Genomic DNA, 11,199 nt, shown 5'->3' on the forward strand with positions numbered 1-11,199 from the left:
TTCTTTCTAAAATAGACTACAAATTACATGTAATCCCAATCAAAATTCCAACAAGAATATTTTAGAGGAGCTGGAGATATAGCTAAGTGGCACAGCACCTGCCTGGCAAGCACAAGGTCCTGAGTTCTATCCCCCATACAAAACAAAACAAAAGGAATATTTTAGAATGTAATAAAAATTACTTTGAATAAAATCTCCAAAGACTATAATAAGAATTATCAAAGAAGTTAAAGTGTCATACATTTTCCTTATTAAATAGTAACATCTTATTTAGCAATGATTTTAGCAATGCTAATAAGAAAAATAGCATGGATAATTATTGGCAAAGGAAAAAACAGACTGCTGAAGGACAGAGTGGAGAATCCTAGAAACAGATTCAACATTAGCAGAATTGAGTATATGATAAATGTGGTCCTTCTAATCACAGGTGAAATAGCAATTATTCACTAAATAATTTGGAGTAACCAACTAGCCTTGTTAGGAAAAAAATTAAATTTCACAATTAAATTCTAGTTAGATTAAAATTTGTAATAAATGTAAAGTGAAATAAAAATATGGTTTTAATAGTAGACTAGAATAAGTTTTTCTGAACTTGACACTAAAGCCAGAAAGTAGAGAAGAAAATAAATTTACATAGAATTTCAGTAATTCTGTATTGAAGTACAACAAAAACAAAATATCACAATTATATAAGTTTGAAAGTCTTAGAAAAATAATAACAAAATGGATAAAGACTACAAAGAGCTTTTATAAGTTAGTTAAAAATAGAAAAATGGTCAAAAACTATGAATAGTCATTTCACAAAGGAAATTAAAATGGACACAAACCATAAAAAGGTATTCTTTTCTAGGATGCAAACAGAAATAATAAAGAAGAAATATTTTAAAACCATAAAATTGACATCATGTAAATGATAAGAACTGAACACTGCTAAAGAAGAAAGAAAACTTGTACTATCAAAAACTATTGATAGGGGCTGGAGGTATAAATCTGTGACAAAGCATTTGCCTATTATGCATGCGACCTTAGATTCAATCCTGAGTACCATACACACACACACACACACACACACACACACAAAATGTTGACAGAGTATGAACAGATATAACCTTTCCAGGAGGTATTTTTCTCAAGCTATATCACAATGAGATATATGGTGATTTTTTTTATAATCAACTGTAAATAAATCACACTCAATACAATAATCTCCTAGCTTAGACATTCTTCATAAAGAGCTACAAGCAAGTCAGCAGCTACCCTAGACTAAAGCAGGGAGAAATTGTGCTTCTTCTATTAATTTGGAAATAGTAAAGTTCTAGAAGCTTGTGTGGGACAAAAACCACATTTCTCTGCAGAAAAAAATTTGCCACAAAATATTTTTAAAAGATTACACCATTGTTTAGCACTGAAATGTATATATTATAGTATATGTGCTGCCAAAGCAATCACTGAAATGTATATGTTGTAAATCCGGAAAGCTACTATGTGATTTTACAAATTTTATCTCTTCCAGTATAAAGATTTCTTTCATTAAAATACACATTCTAAGTGGCAGGAGAACACTGTTTCAACATTCAATCTCTAGAATTTATTCTTAGTAGCCTGTGCTACAGATGTCTTCATTTATCCTTCCAGGCCAGCTTTCCACTCTTCTTCTGAGGCTGGCCTTTAGACAACGTGATCAAGCTCCTGTGCTCCCTGGCTTCAGATTGGGAAGGCCTGGCAGGAGATGGGAAGGATGAGTGAGGAGAGTAAGGGCAAATCATTCACTCCCCCTCTTCCCCCTCTGTGAGCTTACCTGACCCAGACAGCTGCTTTGCAATTCTCTTCCTTCCAAGTGTCTGTAACATTTTCTTCCCATGTTTTATCATGGTGAGGTGGGGTGACAGCTCCTCAGATGCTAGCCTTAGGTTCCTATACTTTCTTCTACAGGTTCCTACACCTGGGTAAATAAATCCCTGACTTGTAAGAAGGTACAAAGAATAACACCACAACTTACAACCAATGGCATCTTAAAATAGACTAAGTGCAACTTTAGAACCCATTCCCTTTCTTTACTTTACATGATAGCAGAATGACCTGAGATGACCTAACCAAGATCTTCCTACTCTAAGGAAGTAGGGTGGTAAAATCTGGGAGTGAAAGGAAGAGGCATCTTCCCCTCCCATCTCCTTAATATAATTCTAGCAAACAGAATTCAACACATTTAAAAGATCATATATGATCAAACTGGCTTCATTTCAGGGATGCAACGATGATTCAACCTATATAAATCAATAAATATAATATATCACATAAGTAGAATCAAGGACTAAACTTATGATCTCAATAGATGCAAAAAAAGCCTTCAACAAATCCAACAACTTTTCATAACAAAATCCCTGAAGAAACCAGGTAGATGTATTTTACCTCAACAAAACACAGGCCATTCATGACAAACCCATAGCTAACATCATACTAAATGGGGACAGGACACTTATTCTAAGATCAGAAAGAAGACAAGGGTGGACACTATCATCACTCTCATTTGATACGGAGCTTGAAGTTTTCATCAGAGTAATTAGGCAAGAAGAGGAAATAAAAAAGATACAAATAAGAAAGGACATATTCAAATTATCCTTATTTGCAGACAATATGATCCTATATTAGAAGACCCTAAAAACTTGCACCAGAAGTCTTTTGGATCTGACAAATTCAGCAAAGTGGCAAGATACAAAATCAACATACAAAAATCAATAACTTTTCTACATACCAATAAAAATCTACTGAGAAAAAAATCAGGAAAACAATTCCATTCACAATAAGCATCAAAAATTACCTAGGAATAAATGTAATCAAGGAGATGAAAGACATACTGAAAATTTCAGAAGATGGAAGAAATTGACAAAGATAGTAGAATATGGAAAGATCTCTATAATCTTGGATCAGCAGAATTAACATTGTTAAAATGGCCACATTACCAAAAGTATCCTACAGATTCTATGCAATCCCCATCAAAATACCAATGACATTTCTTTTTTTTGGTACCGGGGATCGAACTTGGGTCCTTGCACTTGCGCAGCAGGGAGCGAAACCACTGAGCTAAATCCCCGGCCCACCAATGACATTTCTTAAGAACTAGGAAAAAAACCCTAAAATTCAAGTAGAAATACAAAAGTCCTAGAATATCCAAAGCAATCCTGAACAAAAAGAGAAATGCTAAAGGTAGCTCAATAACTGATTTCAAAATACAAGATGTAATCAGACTATGTGACGAGTGCTTAATTAAAAAAATTATCAGTTAAAGACATATTAATTGCCCCCTCATTTTGAACACACATCTCATCATTCTTTCCACTTTCTGAAGCAGTTCTGGAAGTCCTTTTGCATGAGTAGCTTTATGAGGTATTATCAAAAGTACATTGACTGCTCCTTTCCATGCAACGGAAAGGCAAACCGTAAAAACTTTACAGTGTGTCCCCATCCACCTTATTCACTGGATCTGGTACCCTGTGACTTCTGGCTCTTACTCAAATTCAAAAATGTTAAATTGATTCAAGACATCAAGGTAGCCATAACAGCACAATTAAAGACAGGAAAGAGGACTTCCAAAACTGTTTCAGAAAGTGGCAAGAATTATAGGATAAGTGTATTTGAATCAAAGGGGAGTATTTTTGGGGGGGGCGGTCATTGGCGATGTGTCTTTTACTATAATAAATTTCTAAATTTTAACATTCACTGTGGGTTTTTAAAATCATACATACAATAGAGTACTATTCATCTATAAAGTGGAACAAAATCATGTCATTTGCAAAAAAAGGGATGGCACTTGAGATCATCATGTTAATCAAAATAAGCCAGATTCTGAAAACAATTATTACATGTTTTCTCTCATATGTGGAATCCAGAGATTTAAAAGAAAGACAATGTGAAAGCAGAAGGGAGACTATCAGAGAAGAGGAAGAGAATCAGGAGAGGGAGGAGAGAAGGACAAAGAGTGAGTACTGGGGAAATAGAAATGATCAAAATATGTTATACTGTATACATGTACAAATAGGTCAAAATAAAACCCACTATGTTGTATACTTAATTATGTATTAATCAAAAGAAAAGAAAGGAAATGGGGGAAACAAGAAGGAAAACTTGACAGCAAGCAGTGACCCATAAAGGGTAGAGATGTCTATGCAGAATGTTGTCTGAGGTGATAAAGTGATAACTGGAATGAATAAGGACAGGGGTGATTTCATTGTGGCATCTCAGGCATCTGAGGAGGGAAAGAGAAAATGCTGCCAGTTACAGCACACATATACTGCACTAAAAACCAGGGATATTCTTTCCAAGTAGGAATGGGTGAAGGAACATTTTGTTGGTTTCACCTACAAATTACAGATTCTTTTGTGAGTGATTAAAGAATAGTGTTTAGAATGCCTGGTTGAGGGAAAATAGTATTATAAAATTCAGTTAACTTTTTAAAATTAAACTGTTATGTCAAAGATGACTGCTGAGTTAATTTCAACAAAAATGAATTCTATTTTTCCAGTAATTCTAATCATTGAAAATGGTCCAGAAAAAAAGATTGAATTACTGAAAATAAGAGATTAAGTAGACAGAAGGAAATCCAGCTTTGGCACACCATGTACTATTCATACTGAGAGAGCTCATGCACCGCCCTCCTCTATCTTTTCCTCTTTTAGAACGTCTTCTACATGCAAGTATTTCCTGTTCCATACATGTAGTATTTGTTACTTGCCTTCTTTCACAAGAGTATCTATAGTGTCTCTGTTATGGCTTGTGTCTAGATGCCCCCCCCCCCCGCACCCGCCAAAGTCTCATGTAGACATAAGAGGGGCTTTTCACAGGTGGCTCAATCTAGAGTTATGGTGCTGGGATCAAGGGTGTGTGATTACTAACTCATTCCACTGATTGGTTTGGCATAGTTCTGGCTAGGATTAAGGGTGTGAGTGCCCTAGGGCAGGTAGCTTGCATAAAATATAAGGAACAGAAAGAGGGTTAATGTGCTCATTGCCTGCCTGCTTGCCATAGACTATTTCTCCTCTGTGATGCCCCTCTGCCTTGGAGCCAGCTGACTATGGAATGAAACCTCTACAAACTATGAGCCAAATAAACTTTTCCTCCTTTAACTATGAGTCTTGGGTATTTTGTCTCATCAATGAGAAAAGTAACTAAGACAATCTCCTAAAGATTAACTATATCATAGTTTGCAAAAACTTGCTTTTAACATTACTTTCTCCAGCAGGATAATTCTTTAATGTTTTGGTCATAAAAACATAATATATTTAAAATGAGCATTATCTGCAAAGTAATCTCATTCTGAAGAGTTTCTACTTTCATTTGTTGATGGATTTAGAAATTTGGTTTTGGAAAATAAGAACATGGATTTATCTTTATATTCTGTGGCTTCCACCTAAATATCACGCAGATGTAGAAAGTCCCATCTATCAATAACAAAAATCCTGGGCAAACATTCCCAGGAATTCTAATTGTCCCCAAGTACAACATATGATGCACACATCTTGTGCCATAATTGGTAGGTAAGGAATATGTTATAATATGTTATACAATATGACTGGTAAAGCAAAATGTTCACTTTTAAAAATCTGAACTTTGAGATATTAGAAACAGACTAGGAGAGACTTTGAAATGTTCCTTTTGGCACAAGATCTGTTTAGGCAGAATTCTCTTGGTTGCTGGTTTTAGAAACTCAATTTGAACTGCTTTAAACAAAACAAATTTACTAGCTTGTGTGACTGGAAAATGTCACAAAGAAGCAGACCTCAGACCCCACAGTATTAATGGATTTAAGTGGTGTTATTAAAACTCTTTCATTTCTCACTTTTCCTTTCTACAGGGGCAGATGAAAAACTGACCAAGGCACAAGTCACCCTGAAAGCTTTTCTTTTCTAAAGATTTGTCATTCAAGGATTTGGGAGAAATTTATTAAGAGCATTGGCAATGAAATAAGATGTCTGAACTATGAAGGCAAATAGGTCTTTAGAGGACAACAATGCGTCTCTATGTGGGAATATAAATTGGTCTTTCTGATGGGATTTACTGAAGTTAAATATATGTATGTCTATTCAATAGCGACTTCAGTCCTAGATATACTCCCATAAGAGCTGACTGCTTGTGTTTACAAAAAGATAAACATAAGAATGGTCACAGGGGCATTATTAGTCCTCAAATGGAAGCAACCCAATCATCCATCAACAATAAAATGGATCAATTATGGTTTTTCCATGCAAAAGAATGTTGGAAAAGGCCAGTGCTACACACAGCAATGTGAATGAATCTCGTAAACACAACTTCAATTAAAAGCAACCAGATATAAAAAAGAACATGTTGCATGATTTCATTTGTGTAAAATTCAAAAAAAAGCAAAACAATTGTAATGTGGTCAGAATATTGGTAACCTTTAGGAGTTACTGAGTGGTGGAGGTGTGAATTATCTGTTGAAGTGCTTCATTATTTTCAATAATGAAGGGAGTGGCAATTTTATGGGTATGGACCCACGTAAAACTCTGTGCTTTCCATTAGACATACTCCCGTTACTGAATATAAAATATACTTCACTAAAAAGCTTCAAAAAGAAAGGTCTGCAGCAATAAAAATAACACAAAACAAAACAAAAGCTCCAATACTTGCTATGAAATTGTCTGTCTTATGGCCAAACATATGGTACCCATAAGAGTACCTTGTGACCACAAGATTTTTAAAACTTACTAAGAGGTAATATTTAATACATCTTATATTTAAAATATGTGGCTTTATATGCCTAATAAATGTTTGAAAGTTTGTATGTTTTACCTGTTAGTACATTATTTTCACTTTACAATCAGTTTTAAAAGTCTAATAACTAATTTGAAACTCTATTTCTACCACAAGTTTTTTCTTCTTTTTATTTTCTTATGTGTTTATTTATTTATTGTCCTTAAAAATATTAATAAGAATCCTATGAAGATTAGACTTAAAATAGGACTTCCTCTAAAGAGGATTTGCATGGAACTACTAGTTCTAGGGGCCTGGGAGCATTATCAATACACACAGCACCAGCTTCAACCAAACAAAGACATGTGAGGTTACACATGTGCATTAGAACAATCTATGGCTTCAATTTCCCTGGAAAGCTTGCTTCTTTTCCCCTTTCCATCAACTCAAAGCAACATTATATGAAGATACCTAACAGAAATAGAAATTCAGGTATGATTGAGGCTAAGAGTGAAGCAAGTTTAATTATAGACTTTTGCCCTGGGGGCTACCTCAGCTCTGAGGTCTGAGCTTAATGTGGGATAGGTCTCCTATTAGACTCCCCTTCTTGGGAAATAATTTCATTTCCATACCTTTAATTCAACAGAAATGAGCCCCAGGTGTGCCCTATAGGCATTTTCCTCAGAGCACAGAGAGCTTTGGGCTCTGTTTTTCTATTTTGTCACATGTTCCTGAGATGTTTTCTATTTTAATTTCATCAAGCTCCTTTATTTCTGAATACTAGAAGAGTTAGTCTGAAAAACACAACCACAAATGACACTAGAACCGTTCAATTACTATCAACTTTAGTATTCTTATGATATGAAAAGAATTTGCAAAATTGGATCACATTTCATGTTACACTCATAAAATATACTTCTTACTATAACAGGAAGAACATAACCTTTCCAGTTAACACAGAATTTCAGAATAAATCCTCAAACCTAGGGCAAAAGGTTATTATTGCCTCCACATTCTAATGAGAGAGACTATGGACCACAGACATCTTCCTTCAAGCCATGGTAAGATGTGACAGTTGGTTCTTGATCCTCCAACTCTCCACCTCCACTCTTCTAGGCAAAAGACTGGAGTTGATTAAGAGGGCAGAGCGATAGTGACTTTAAGGACCTAGGGGAGATTTTGAATTTTGCCTATGCTACTAATGGAGTAAGCACAGAAAGTACTCCGCCTTCCAGACTGTTATGGTTTGGGTCTGGATGTCCCCCCAAAGCCTCATGTGGTCAGAGGTAGCTGAATCTGGAATGTGGGATGCTGGGATTAAGGGCTACATAGTGGTTAAGCACTGCCCTCATCTCAGTAGTCTGGATGAGATAAAAGAGGCAGAAAGACACAGTGAAGGTCCCTTGTTGCCATTGCTACCTTGTGTGTGCCATGTTGTTTCTGTTCAGTGAGGCCTGTTTGCCATTCCTGTCTTGGAGCCAGCTGATTATGGACTGAAACCTCCACAAAATCTTAGCTAAATAACCCCCCCCCCTTAACTTTGGGTGTTGGGCATTTTGTCTCAGCAATGAAACAAAAGTAACTAACACACAGACCAAATGAGAGAGGCTCCTAGAAAAAGTTTCATAGAAACCACAGGTTCTTGCAATAAAGTTCCCCAGCTGGATGACAGTCAGCTATAGAAACCTGGAGTGGACCCCAAAAAGGGGTGGTGAAAGAATTTGAGAGAGGCTTACACGAGTCTCCTGGAGTTTATGGATCAACCTAAATATGAAAACTGAAACCTACCTTTAGGTCAGGACTTCTCAAACTTTAATCTGCAAATGAATCAATTGATGATCATGGTAGAAAGCTGATTCCCATTTTGTTGGTCAGAAGTGAAGCTTGAGGCTCTGCATTTCTAACCAGGTTCTACATGATGTTGCTGATCCCTGAAACACAATTTTGAGTAACTATGGTGGAAGAGTGGCTAGAACAATCTTCCATGGAAGGTGAGGAGAAAGAACAATAGTGTGAGGTAAGGAGCCCATATTCACGGCATTCAACATTGTAGAGATATGTGAAACAACCCTTGGGAAAAATAAATGCCACATAAATAGCAAGAACAGAGATGGCCTGAAAATGGTACCTGTCAGGATTGCCTGCTAGATCCAAAGAAAACAACAAAAGTCCATGAGGTGGCCCTTGGAGAAAGAGCTGAGAGGGTCTTGGAAGAAGTTACATGGCAAGCATAGAGCCCACATCAGGACATGTTTGTGTCCAAAGAAACCAAAATATGATGGACAAAGTAGCCAATACCTAAAACCTGCCATATCAGAGAAGCACAAATAATACCAATTAAGTAAAAGTCTTTTATCCCTTGTCTTTGTGTCTTCCTTCCTTTTCCTCTAATCCTTCCACTTTTCCAATTAGAAAAAGAGAAAAGAGTGTGTGAAACAAGAGACCTCTCCCTCTTTGCCACAGAAGATCTCTGCTTTACAGACCTCAGGGTAGGCCTGAGGGATGGACACTTAAATTGACTTTGGAAATAAAGTTTTCATGTGGATCACCTTGGATGTTTACACTGAATCTTAATCACCAAAAGGAAATTTTATCATCCGGAAGTTACTTGAAAGTGTTGAGCTTCACCCAGGTTGGTATCCAGAGGTCAGGAAATGACATCTGATGATCAAAGTAGAAAAACTGGTGGGAGAAAAAGTAGAGCCATTTCTGACATCCTCCATTACATGCAGGCCATTCCATAGCCAGTTCTGTTTCCATGGATCAATTTATGACACTGCCCTGGTCAATTTACTCATAAATCACAGGTTAGCTACAATTCAAATAAACCCTGAATATCTAAAGAGGAAATTTCTTTCTAAACAATTTGATTCTAAAGAAATCAAATCTTATTAAACCATCAGCATGACCCTGAGTTTTTAGTAAAGTAACAAGTTGCTTTTTATTTTACATTTTTCATTCATTTGTATCAAATTACTTATATCTAGTTATGTAAAAATATGTAGTTTTCATCACATAGTCAGTTAGAAATGTCCAGATGATCTGATGCCTTCATGGAAAGGAAAATCAGCAGTGAATTTTGATAGGAGAAAGTTTCTGAGAAGAGTCAAAAAATAGGAATGTTTTGTTAAAGGAAATATTTTGGCTAATTAAGGATTAAGTTGAGAATTAAAAGAAACGTAAAGGTGCTTTCTCAAAATAAGCCACAAAAGTCAATGTGCTATAAAACCTAGTTCCCTTCATTACAAACACATGGATTAATCAGCTGAAAAATGGACAGATATGAACAGGCAGTTCACAAAAGAAGAAATCCAAAGGCTAATAAACATGTGAAACATTCAATCTTTTTTTTTTGGAACCGAGGATCAAACTCGGGTCCTTGAGCTTACTAGTAACCAAGGAAGTACAAACTTAAAACCACAAAGTGATACCATTTTACAACTCTGATGGGTAAAAATGCAAAAATAGACAATAAAAATGTTTGATAAAATGTGAAAATAAGAGAATTTGCATACAATGCTGTGGGAGAGTGAAACGGGATAATCACTCAGAAATTGCCAAAACTGTAAGGATCAAAGTGTATAACAGATAATGTGAAACAGGAAGAAATGGTCTAAAGGGGAAGGGGAACTGCAAGATGGTTGGGGAAAGGAAAGAAGGGAAAGGAAAAAATATGAGAAAAGGAAAAAATGGAAACAAAGTCTTGTAAATAGGGAGGGGTGGAGGGGTTGAAAGGAGGGCAGGGGAATGGGGAAAATATAAGAACCAAGATACATTATGTACAGGTACAAATTCCCAATGATGAATGTCATCATATTGTATACCTAAAATGTACCAATAAACTTAATGAATTAAAAGAAAGAAATTGGCAAAATCTAGTTAAAGACATATATAGTAATTTCATTTTGGGCATAGTAGGGAACTGTTGAGAATCTAAATTTTTTGCACATGTACTCCATAAAATAATTTTAGAAACTATGCAACCACTTGCAAATTTTTAAATAGATATGTAAATTTTAACCATAAATTTAAATACTTGAAAAAGATGTAACTTTGAATTGCTATAATTACAGTCATCCCTCTGCAATCCTCAGGGGACTAGATGCAAGCACATCCAAGGATACCAAAATCTACAGATGCTTAAGTCCCTTATATAAAATGGCATACTACTTGCAAATATTTTATTCATATCCTTCTATATATTTAAATCATCTAGATTACACAAAATATCTAATACCACACAAATGCTATACAAATAGTTCTTATGGCATGTTGCTTAGGAAACAATGACAAGAAAAAAATGTTTGTACATGTTCACTACTAACATGATTTTGTTCCCAAATATTTTTGATCCAAGTTTGGTTGAATACATGATAAAAAACCCATAGATATGGAGAATTAACTGTACATTATACTGATATTTAAAAAATAAAACTGTGACATCATTCTTTAAAGGTATTCAAAAGTGGTGTGAACTAACCATACCATCTGTTT

At 35.4% G+C, this 11,199-nt stretch overlaps 1 long non-coding RNA gene across 1 annotated transcript; it reads right to left on the bottom strand.

Annotated features, from left to right (window-relative positions):
• Positions 1 to 1,335: 1,335 nt before the first annotated feature.
• Positions 1,336 to 10,105, bottom strand: LOC101718498 (uncharacterized). Its single transcript, XR_204925.3, has 4 exons — positions 9,255 to 10,105; positions 8,494 to 8,636; positions 1,799 to 1,942; positions 1,336 to 1,719 (listed from the first exon to the last, which is right to left on the bottom strand). It is a non-coding gene; the product is annotated as an uncharacterized LOC101718498 (long non-coding RNA).
• Between the last annotated feature and the right edge of the window lie 1,094 nt (positions 10,106 to 11,199).

Source organism: Heterocephalus glaber, unplaced genomic scaffold (assembly GCF_053883595.1).
Source record: "Heterocephalus glaber isolate CG9 unplaced genomic scaffold, H.glaber_assembly_v1.0 deba00001497, whole genome shotgun sequence".
NCBI classification, from domain to species: Eukaryota; Metazoa; Chordata; class Mammalia; order Rodentia; family Bathyergidae; genus Heterocephalus; species Heterocephalus glaber.